Here is a 10,350-nt window from a genome sequence, read left to right as displayed (position 1 = left end):
GGGCTGACATCTAAGTTCAAAATGCCAAGGGAAAAGTAAAAAAGACAAAATAGAACAACACAGAGAGGGAAATAAGGGTTTGGCATCTTTGTTTCCAGTTGTTGGCTTTGGCTCTGAGTAGGGCTTCTGGTTGGTGTCTATAGGGAAACTTTTGGACTATTTTCCACAGACTGAACAGAGCACATGAAATTTCTATTATTACTTCAATCTTGGCTGACTAGTAAAACTGATTGCCTTATATCCCTTGTCCTGGAACCATGTCGTTTCTAAGGGTAGCTGTAGTTCATGAGAACACCCCAGAGCCTGTTTCAGGACCATTACCTTTTAGAGATGAAACCACTTCTATAAGGTCTTCACATTTTCCTGTAGCTGCGGTTTCAGGGCAATCAAGACCAACCTGATCTTCCTATTCTAAAACTGTCACAACAATCTGTGCCAAAATCGGAGACACCAATAAGCCCTTAAGTCAGAAACTAGATACAGTTTTATAGAATTGTAACATACAGGGGTAGCACCTCAACATTTTTATTTATTTATTTATTTTTTGAGACAGGGTCTCGCTCTGTTGCCCAGGCTGGAGTGCAATGGTACAATCTCGGCTCACTGTAGCCTCCGCCTCCCGGGTTCAAGAGATTCTCCTGCCTCAGCCTCCCAACTAGCTGGGATTACAGGCGTCCACCACCACGCCTGGCTAATTTTTGTAGTTTTTAGTAGAGACAGGGTTTCACCATGTTGGCCAGGCTGGTCTCGAACTTCTGACCTCAGGTGATCTGCTCGCCTTGGCCTCCCAAAGTGCTGGGATTATAGGCGTGAGCCACTGCACCTGGCCACATGTCAACATTTCTAACATGTATTAGAGAGCCGGGGAGAATGTCAGTTCTGTAGGCAACTCCCATGTGGAGAGCTTGATTTTGCTTCCCAAATCCTATTTTCTTCTCTAGTTAAGGAGGAAGGATGAGGCAGGATAAATGATCACCTTGGGATTTAAACAGAACCCATGAAACTTCAGGTGTTTAAAAGTGATTTAAAAAAAAAAAGTTACATCCCGTCTTTACCTGTTATAACCTTAGGCACTGAAAAAACTTGAGAGGCCTGTGGTCTCATCCATTGATGTTCATGTTCCCTGACCTCCTAAGCAAGAGGAAGGACTTGTCTGTTTCTCTAGATTTTAGACCATGTGAAGTTCACTCTATGGTGTACCAGAAGATTGAAGTTGATTGATTTCCGTTTTTCTTAGGAATCCTGAGCTTCAGGAAAACAGCATTTTATTCAGGGGGCAACTTTGCTTTAGAAACTGATTTTTGTTTCTTCCAGCAGAAGTCTTATAGCCTTGAGATCTATTAAAAATGGAATAATGAGACCGGGCGCAGTGGTTCACACCTGTAATCCTAGCACTTTGGGAGGCCAGGCAGGTGGATCACCTGAGGTCGGGAGTTTGAGACCAGTCTGACCAACATAGAGAAATCCCATTTCCATTAAAAATGCAAAATTAGTTGGGCATGATGGCAGATGCCTGTAATCCCACCTACTCAGGAGGCTGAGGCAGGAGAATCACTTGAACCCGGAAGGGGAAGTTTGCGGTGAGCCCAGATTGTGCCGTTGCACTCTAGCTTGGGCAACAAGAGTGAAACTCCATCTCAGAAAAAAAAAAAAAAAAAAAAAGGAATAATGATGATGACAGAGGAAATGTCTTCATATAGATTGGTGGATAGAAAATTGGGTCAAGAAAGATCCAGGATTCCAGAGTGTTCTGACTTTGCTACTAATTCATTCATTCAGTGACCTCAGGCAATTCTGGTCATTATTTCACAACTCAGTTTCCCTGTCTGTAAAGTAAGAATCCTGATATTTATTATGCAGGTAGTACGGCAAGTGAGTTGAGAGTGGGCTCTGGAAGCAGATTGTCTGGTTTGACTTCTGACTCTCCCACTTCTAACTGTGATTTTGGGCAAGCCACTTATCTCTGTGTTTCAGTTTTCTCATGTGTGAAATTATTATCCTCATAATAATAGTACCTATTTCATAGGATTATTGTGGGGAATACATGTGATGATATAAGTGAAATGCCTGACATGTTGCTCCAAGTCAGCATTTAGTACTAGCATTATTTTACTTATCTAGAGTTCGTATTGATATTATTATCATAACCTCATCAAGGATACTGAGGTTCAAAGAAGTGGAAAACTAAGGACAAATAGAAGTTTGCCTTGAATTTACTTTAAAATTATTAAGCCCAAACCACTTTATACAAGAGCCAAGATTTCAAGAACTTTTGCAAATGTAGCATCACTGGAAATACTTTACAACTATCTCCATGTGAGTAAGCAAACATTCAAGGAACAAGCAGAGTGCAGAGCAGAGTAGGAGGTCCCTGCTTCTGTCAGCAGGTCCAGTGCTAAGCCAAGGCATCTGCAGAATCTCCAGCTACATCCTCATAACAATTATTTTAGGTGGCATCTGGATTTAACAAACATTAATTAGTTACTTGGATAAGGTGTGGGCTGTACCACTCCCTGGGCTGGGTTAATTGAGTTACAGATACATGCCTAGAGATGATACATCCCAAAGTATTCACTTACAGAGAAAGGAAGACTCAAGGCCATGGAGATAAGGTCAGAAGTCAGAGGAAAACTGGATTTCATTTTAGTCTCATCTTCTGTGAGCTGGCCTTTCTCCATCTTTTCAGGCATGTTTTCTGCTTTTCCTCAACAGGCCCCCTTCAGCTCTGCTTCTGCTCTGCCTCTCCAGCGTCCCAAGACTGTCCTGTGCCCAGGCTTCTACTTATGTTGGCCCTATTGGAAAGCTTCCTTTCATCATACTGTTGTTATATTTCAATCATTCTTTAAGGCCTTGCATACCAACTTCTCTCTCCATACATTTCTCCTTACTCTGCTGCTGTCATGGTTTATCTCAGCATCTGCAGGAATTATATAGTCAAAATATGTTGTTATTTTTTTTTATTTTTATTTTGAGACAGAGTCTGCTCTGTCACCCAGGCTGGAGTGCAGTGGCACAATCTTGGCTCACTGCAACCTCCTCCTCCCAGGTTCAAGCGATTCTCCTGCCTCAGCCTCCCGAGTAGCTGGGATTCCAGGTGCATGCCACCATGCCTGGCTAATTTTTGTATTTTTTTAGTAGAGACAGGGTTTCACCATGCTGGTCAGGCTGGTTTTGAACTCCTGACCTTGTGATCTGCCCACCTCAGCCAATATGATGTTAATTTCTTTGCTACGGCCGTAGCATCACATCCCTGCAAATGATGAATACGTTCTTTCTTTTTGTCCTTTGTTGCACATTTTGAAAACGCCTGCAATGTGGTGTATCTGTGCTAGCAGCCAAACATTGTGGAATATTATTCCCACTTCCTAGATATTTGTTAAAAAATGAAACTTTAAGATATTAAGTTATTTTGATCAAAGTCCCAAAGCTACTAGGTGTCAGGAATAGGATTTAGATCTGGATCTGTCCTTTACCCAATTTTCTCTAGAGAATCTCGTGTTTTGAAGACAAGCAAGTCCTGGTGAGTAGGAGGGATGGGAAGGATTTAGAAGATCTTGGAGGTAAGCTTGCCTGAGGAATTAAACTTGGTTACCAGAGGGCTGGGCATGGTGGCTCATGCCTGTAATCCTAGCACTTTGGGAGGCTGAGGCGGGCAGATCACCTAGGGTCAGGAGTTCGAGACCAACCTGGCCAAAAAGGAGAAATCTGTCTCTACTAAAAATACAAAAATTAGCCAGGTGTGGTGGTGCATGCCTGTAATTCCAGATACTTGGGAGGCTGAGGCACGAGAATCTCTTGAATCTGGGAGACAGAGATTGTAGTGAGCTGAGATCACACCACTGTACTCCAGCCTGGATGACAGAGCAAGACTCTGTCTCAAAAAATAAAAAAGAGAATTTGTTAGATTTAGTGAGTGCTTGGATGTGGGGGGCACCATGTTCAGTACTGAGGAAACAAAGGAATGAAAGGCCAAATGGGATCTCATGGAAACCAGAGGGAAATGGGGCTTCAGGGGTGGCAAAATCTGTCTGACATCCTCTCTTGTGGGAGACATGTTTAAACTTGGCCTGAGTGCTCGCCAGAGGCCTGGTGCCAGGGTGGCAGTTTCCCCAAACAGTCAAGTAGAGAGATCTAAAGGATGAATATAAGCTTTGCCCTTGAGGAGGAAGAAGGCCAGAGTGGGCTGTTACTTCAGTCATTCAACCCAAGCGTTGAGAGTGAGACTAGAGCCAGGAGACAAAACTGAGTGTTGGAAGCAAGATGGACGCTAGAATGGAGTGGAGAGTTAAGAGTAAGTGTCGTGGCAGAGCTTGGGTTCAAGGCACATTTGATGAACACAGCTGGTGGGCTGGGGCTAGTTTGAAATGACTTCAAGGAGCAAGGGCAGACCCATGCGGCTTATAGGCACAGGGTTTGGAAATAGAAGAAAACGGGCCAGGCGCGGTGGCTCATGTCTGTAATCCCAGCACTTTGGGAGGCCAAGGTGGGTGGATCATGAGGTCAGGAGTTCAAGACCAGCCTGGTCAACATGGTGAAACCCTGTCTTTACTAAAAATACAAAAATTAGCCAGACGTGGTGGCGTGTGCCTGTAATTCCAGCTACTCGGGAGGCTGAGGCAGGAGAATCGCTTGAACCCCAGAGATGGGGATTGCAGTGAGCCGAGATCATGCCACTGCACTCCAGCCTGGGCAACAAGAGCAAGACTTCATCTCAAAACAAACAAACAAACAGAAATAGATGAAAATGAAAGGCCTTAAATGATCAAATTAAGGGGGCAGAGTTTTAAATAAACTTTAATTCCTCTGACATCAGAGTGAATTGGCCAGGTGGAAAGAGGGGAGGCAGGGAACAGGACTGCTGGAGGCAGTCAGTTAAGGGCGTTTATAGAGTTAATTCATTGGGAGCAGGGAAGAAATGGATAAAATGCCCTATCTCCAAAAAGCCTCAGTGTAAAGTGCAATGCGTCTAGGAAAATCTACGTTAGATTGGAAGTTTTATGGTTGCCCATTGGAGGGCTTCTGCAGGGAGGCTGAGGGATTAGTTTAGGGGGCTATGACCTTTGAGGGCTAGATAATAATCAAATAAACAGATGAAGATTTATGTCCTTCCTTCCACAAACATTCATCTGTCCATTGACTGATTATCTATTGAGCACATACCATTGTGCTAGCTACTGTTGGGCGCCAGAAACAGTGGGTCCTAAGGCATTAATATGTCTGTGTACATGGACATAGATTTATTACAGTGGGGGAGACAAAAATGGAACAAATAAACATCAAATTTAAGGTATAAATTTGGAAAGTGAGTGCTATGAGAGAAGAGGATAGAAGGGTATAATTTAGATTGGGGTGAGTGGGGAGGCCTCTCTGAAGAACTCATATCTAAGCTGAGGTCTGATGGGTGAGCAGGGGTTAATGGCAGGCAAAGCATAGGGAAAGAGTATTCCAGGTTGAGGCTGAGTGTTGAGGTTGAGGTTGAGGTTGAGGTGGCTCACACCTGTAATTCCAGCACTTTGGGAGCTCAAGGTGGGCAGACCACTTGAGGTCAGGAGTTCAAGACCAGCCTGGCCAACATGGTGAAGCTCCATCTCTACTAAAAATACAAAAATTAGCTGGGCATGGTGGTGGGCGCCAGTTGTCCCAGCTACTCAGGAGGCTGAGGCAGGAGAATTGCTTAAATCTAGGAGGCGGAGGTTGCAGTGAGTGAGATTTTGCCACTGCACTCCAGCCTGGGCGACAGAATGAGACTCTGTCACTAAATAAATAAATAAGAATTCTAAGTTTTATCTTTATTCCAAAAGAAGACATTAGAGAGCCATTAAATAGGGAAATGATATAAAGAATTTATGTTTTAGCCTGGGCTGCTGCGCGGAGAGTGTATTGGAGAGGTGAACATAGGAAGATTGATTAAGAGGTTCCTAGAGAAGTCCCGGCAAGAAAAGACCACGTCCAGACGGACTAGTGGCAGTAAAGCTGCAAAAGTGACAGTTCATCTGGGTTATACAATATTTTCAAGGGAGAATACAAGACTTGACAGTATACTCTAACCTCTGAAAGTGAAACAACTCTTCATAATTATGGGAAAGGTAGAGCTACAACTGTACAATTTGTTTTGATGCCAAAGTTTCAACAAAAATGCTGAATTATTTTTAACATTTACTGAGAAAGAAAGCAAATTATATCTTTTTTCTTGATGATCCCGGCAAGTTGGTGCATTAGATTATGAGCAGTGAAATCTGATGTTGTGTGCTTCACAATTTTGAAGCTCATGTTCTCTTAGTTGCAGTCATTAATCTCTTGTCTTCTCCAGTTATATTTGTTTATTTAAGACTGCAGGCTGGTTTGATTTTACTAGATATGGGTCTCCTTGGTGAGAGGGTCATGAAGGGACAGTGGGGATGTTTTGTGTGCTGAAATCATGACACACAGACAGCAAAGAGCAGAGGCTGGGCCCCATTAGGGTTGCTGGATGTTGTATGAGTCCATTCATGTTTTGAGACAAGCCTCTCCTTAGAAAAATACTTTCTGGCAGTTTATGGGTATTTATTTCCAAATTTGGGTAATAAAAACAGAATAATACAAATATATAGATGGTCTTAAACTTTTTTTTTTTTAATTAAATTACATTTTTTTTTGAGATGGCGTTTTGCTTTTGTCACCCAGGCTGGAGTGCAATGGCACGATCTCGGCTCACTTCAACCTCCGCCTCCCGGGTTCAAGTGATTCTCCTGCCCCAGACTCCAAAGTAGCTGGGACTATAGGCGTGCACCACCACGCCAGCTAATTTTATTTTTATTTTGTTTTTATTTTTTTCTGTGAGATGGCATCTCGCTCTGTTGCCAGGCTGGAGTACAGTGGTGCGATCTTGGCTCACTGCAACTTCCACCTCAGCCTTCCAAGTAGCTGGGATTACAGGCACCTACCACCACGCCTGGCTAATTTTTGTATTTTTAGTAGAGACGGGGTTTTACCATGTTGGCTAGGATGGTCTTGATCTCTTGACCTCGTGATCCGCCCGCCTCAGCCTCCCAAAGTGCTGGGATTACAGGCGTGAGCCACTTTCCCCAGCCTAAGTTTTGTATTTTTAATACGGACAGGGATCCACCAAGTTGGCCAGGCTCGTCTCGAGCTCCTAACCTCAAGTGATCTGCTGCCTCTGCCTCCCAAAGTGCTGGTATTACAGGCATGAGCCACTGCACCCAGCCAGACTTTAAAGAGTTTGAAAGAGAGTATATAAAAGAGACTTATAAAGAATTCTAACTTATTAAATATGGACAGAGAAGTCTCATGGTTGGGATCTGATGTTGAGGCTGTATGTGTTGAGCCTATATTTTTGAGACTGTAGAGAAAGGACAAAGCAACAAAAACGGAAATACCTTTTGTTCCCCCTTTCCAGCCACTTTTCCCCCACCCTAGCTAAAATCTAGGAAAACATTTCAAAAGGAGGAGCTGGAGGGCAATCCTATCTTATCTTTCTCTTCCCAGTGTCTTCCCCTTTCATTCAAAGGGTCTGTGTCTTCAAAAGTAAAACCTTCTAGAAGAGAAGTTCTGTGGGAGTCTCTGATCTTCTCAGGATGTGTGATATGTGACAACATTTCACACTTCCCTAATTCAGAGCATTGGGATGGCAGCAGCGGGGAGCAAGAAGAATTCTAAAAGACTGGGAAAGATGGCTGGGTATGGTGGCTCACACCTGCAATCCCAGCACTTGGGGAGGCCGAGGTGAGCGGATCACGAGGTCAGGAGTTTGAGAACAACCTGAGCAACGTGGTGAAACCCTGTCTGTACTAAAAACACAAAAATTAGCCAGGCGTGATGGCGCACACCTGTAATCCCAGCTACTCGGGGGCTGAGGCATGAGAATTGCTTGAACCCGGGAGGTAGAGGTTGCAGTGAGCCAAGATCACACCACTGCACTCCAGCCTGGGCGACAAGAGTGAGACACCATCTCAAAAAAAAAAAACAAAAAAAAAAACTGGGAAAGATAAATATCTTTGTCTTGTCCTCTTGAGACTGCAGTCAAAGATCTGGAAATAGGACACAAAGGCAAACACGCGTTGAGTGGAGAGTAGGGCCCCAAGGAATCTTTAGTGTTATTACAATACAGACAGGACCTGGGTTTGGATGTCCCTTTTCTGAAGGCTCCATGTGGAAATAAAGACAAGAGACCAAAGAAGGAGAATGAGAGATGAAGCCAAGAAGTAAGCAGCAGCAGTTCACAGCTGGGATGTAGTATCGATTTATCTTAGACTTAAAAGATCTGAATGGTTCTAACGACCTAACAAAAGGGGTAAACTAGCCTCTTATTGGATGTTTTTCCTATAGTGTTAACTAGAGTGAGAAATCAAGGTATATGTTGTAATTACCAGTAAATAATAGAGAACTTAGTCAAATCAACCTTAGAATGTAATTCATCGTTAGTGAACCATTCAGGGGCTCTCTCTCTCTCTCTCTCTCTCTCTCTCTCTCTCTATATATATATATATATATATATTTTTTTTTTTTTTTTTTTTGAGATGGAGTCTCGCTCTGTCGCCCAGGCTGGAGTGCAATGGCACGATCTTGGCTTGCTGCATCCTCCACCTCCCGGGTTTAAGCAATTCTCCTGCCTCAGCCAACTGGGTAGCTGGGATTATAGGCATGCACCACCACGCCCAGCTAATTTTGTATTTTTAGTAGAGATGAGGTTTCTCCATGTTGGTCAGGCTGGTCTCGAACTTCTGACCTCAAGTGATCTGCCCGCCTTGGCCTCCCAAAGTGCTGGGATTACAGGAGTGAGCCACCGTGACTGGCTAATTATTATGGAAAAAATAACACTTTATTTTTCAGTATGGTACAACAGATGGAGAAAAGCTAGTCCTTCTAGCTAGAAACTCTTGGTTTCAGTTGATTAGCTTTGTGAACTCAAACAAATTCCTGCTAGAATACAAGTGCCATGGATTCAGGTTCACTGATGAACTGCCACATAGTAGGCACTTGTCAGTAAGATCATGTTAAATGAATGAAGCCATTTATAGTTTCCCGAGCTTTGATTTTTCTCTTATTATTATTATTATCTTGAGATAGGGTCTTGCTCTCTTGCCCAGGCTGGAGTGCATAGTGTGATCTTGGCTCACTGCAACCTCTGGATTCCGGGTTCAAGCAATTCTCATGCCTCAGCCTCCCAAGTAGCTGGGATTACAGGCATTTGCTACTATGCCCAGCTAACTTTTGTCTTTTTAGTGGAGAAGAGGTTTTGCCATGTTGGCCAGGCTGCTCGTAAACTACCGGCCTCAAGTGATCTACCCACCTTATCCTCCCAAAGTGCTGGAATTACAGGCATGAGGCACCAAGCCTGGCCTGATTTTCTCATATTAAAGAGGGACATGTAATACTTCAAAGGGTTGTCATGAAGATGATAGATAGCATGTTTGTTATAAAATACCTGACCAGGGAAGACAATCTGGTTACACAGAACTTTGGAATAACTTCAGTTGTATTGTTGCCCCCAGGCATGATTTCTTCTTGTCTCTCTTTCCCTCTTTCAAGTTTTTTTTTTTGAGACGGGTTTCGCTCTCGTTGCTTAGGCTGGAGTGCAATGGCACGATCTCAGCTCACCACAACCTCTGCCTCCTGGGTTCAAGCGATTCTCCAGCCTCAGCCTCCCGAGTAGCTGGGACTACAGGCGTGCGACACCATGCCCAGCTAATTTTTGTATTTTTAGTAGAGACGGGGTTTCACCATGTTGATCAGGATCATCTCAATCTCTTGACCTTGTGATCTGCCCCCATCAGCCTCCCAAAGTGCTGGGATTACAGGCATGAGCCACCGCGTCCAGCCTCCCTTTAGATAGATTTTAGTTTTACTGAGGAATGCAAGCAATCCATTAGAAACTGCCAGCCAGAAAGCAGACGCATGTGCTGCCATTGGGCGACCTCTTAATGATGTGCTCAAAGAGTAGTTACATATATAATAAATATAGTGTGTTGTTCTTTGGGGACTTTTAGCTGTCTAAACAAATGCTTTTAAACAAACAGGATCCTCCAGCTGTGTCCTTTTGTCTCCTTTCTGTCTTTCCGTCAGTTTTTGTTTTCTGGCCACTATAAGCTGCTCTCAGTTCTTGAACAAACCACAGCTTTCTGCATCTCTAGCCTTCACTACCTGGACTTCCCGTCACCTTGCCTTATGCTTTAGGTCTCATTTTAATACCACATCTCAAAGACGCCTTTTTCAGTCTTTCAGGGTAGCTCTGGTCTCTTGTTATACTATCCCATAATTCTCTGTGCTTCCTCTTTCATAATAGTAATCACACCTATTGCTACTTCATGACTGTCTTCTCCACTACACTCTGAGCTTCGTGATGGCAGAACC

Source organism: Piliocolobus tephrosceles, chromosome 5, assembly GCF_002776525.5.
Source record: "Piliocolobus tephrosceles isolate RC106 chromosome 5, ASM277652v3, whole genome shotgun sequence".
Lineage (NCBI taxonomy): Eukaryota > Metazoa > Chordata > Mammalia > Primates > Cercopithecidae > Piliocolobus > Piliocolobus tephrosceles.
Note: the sequence above shows the minus strand (reverse complement) of the source record.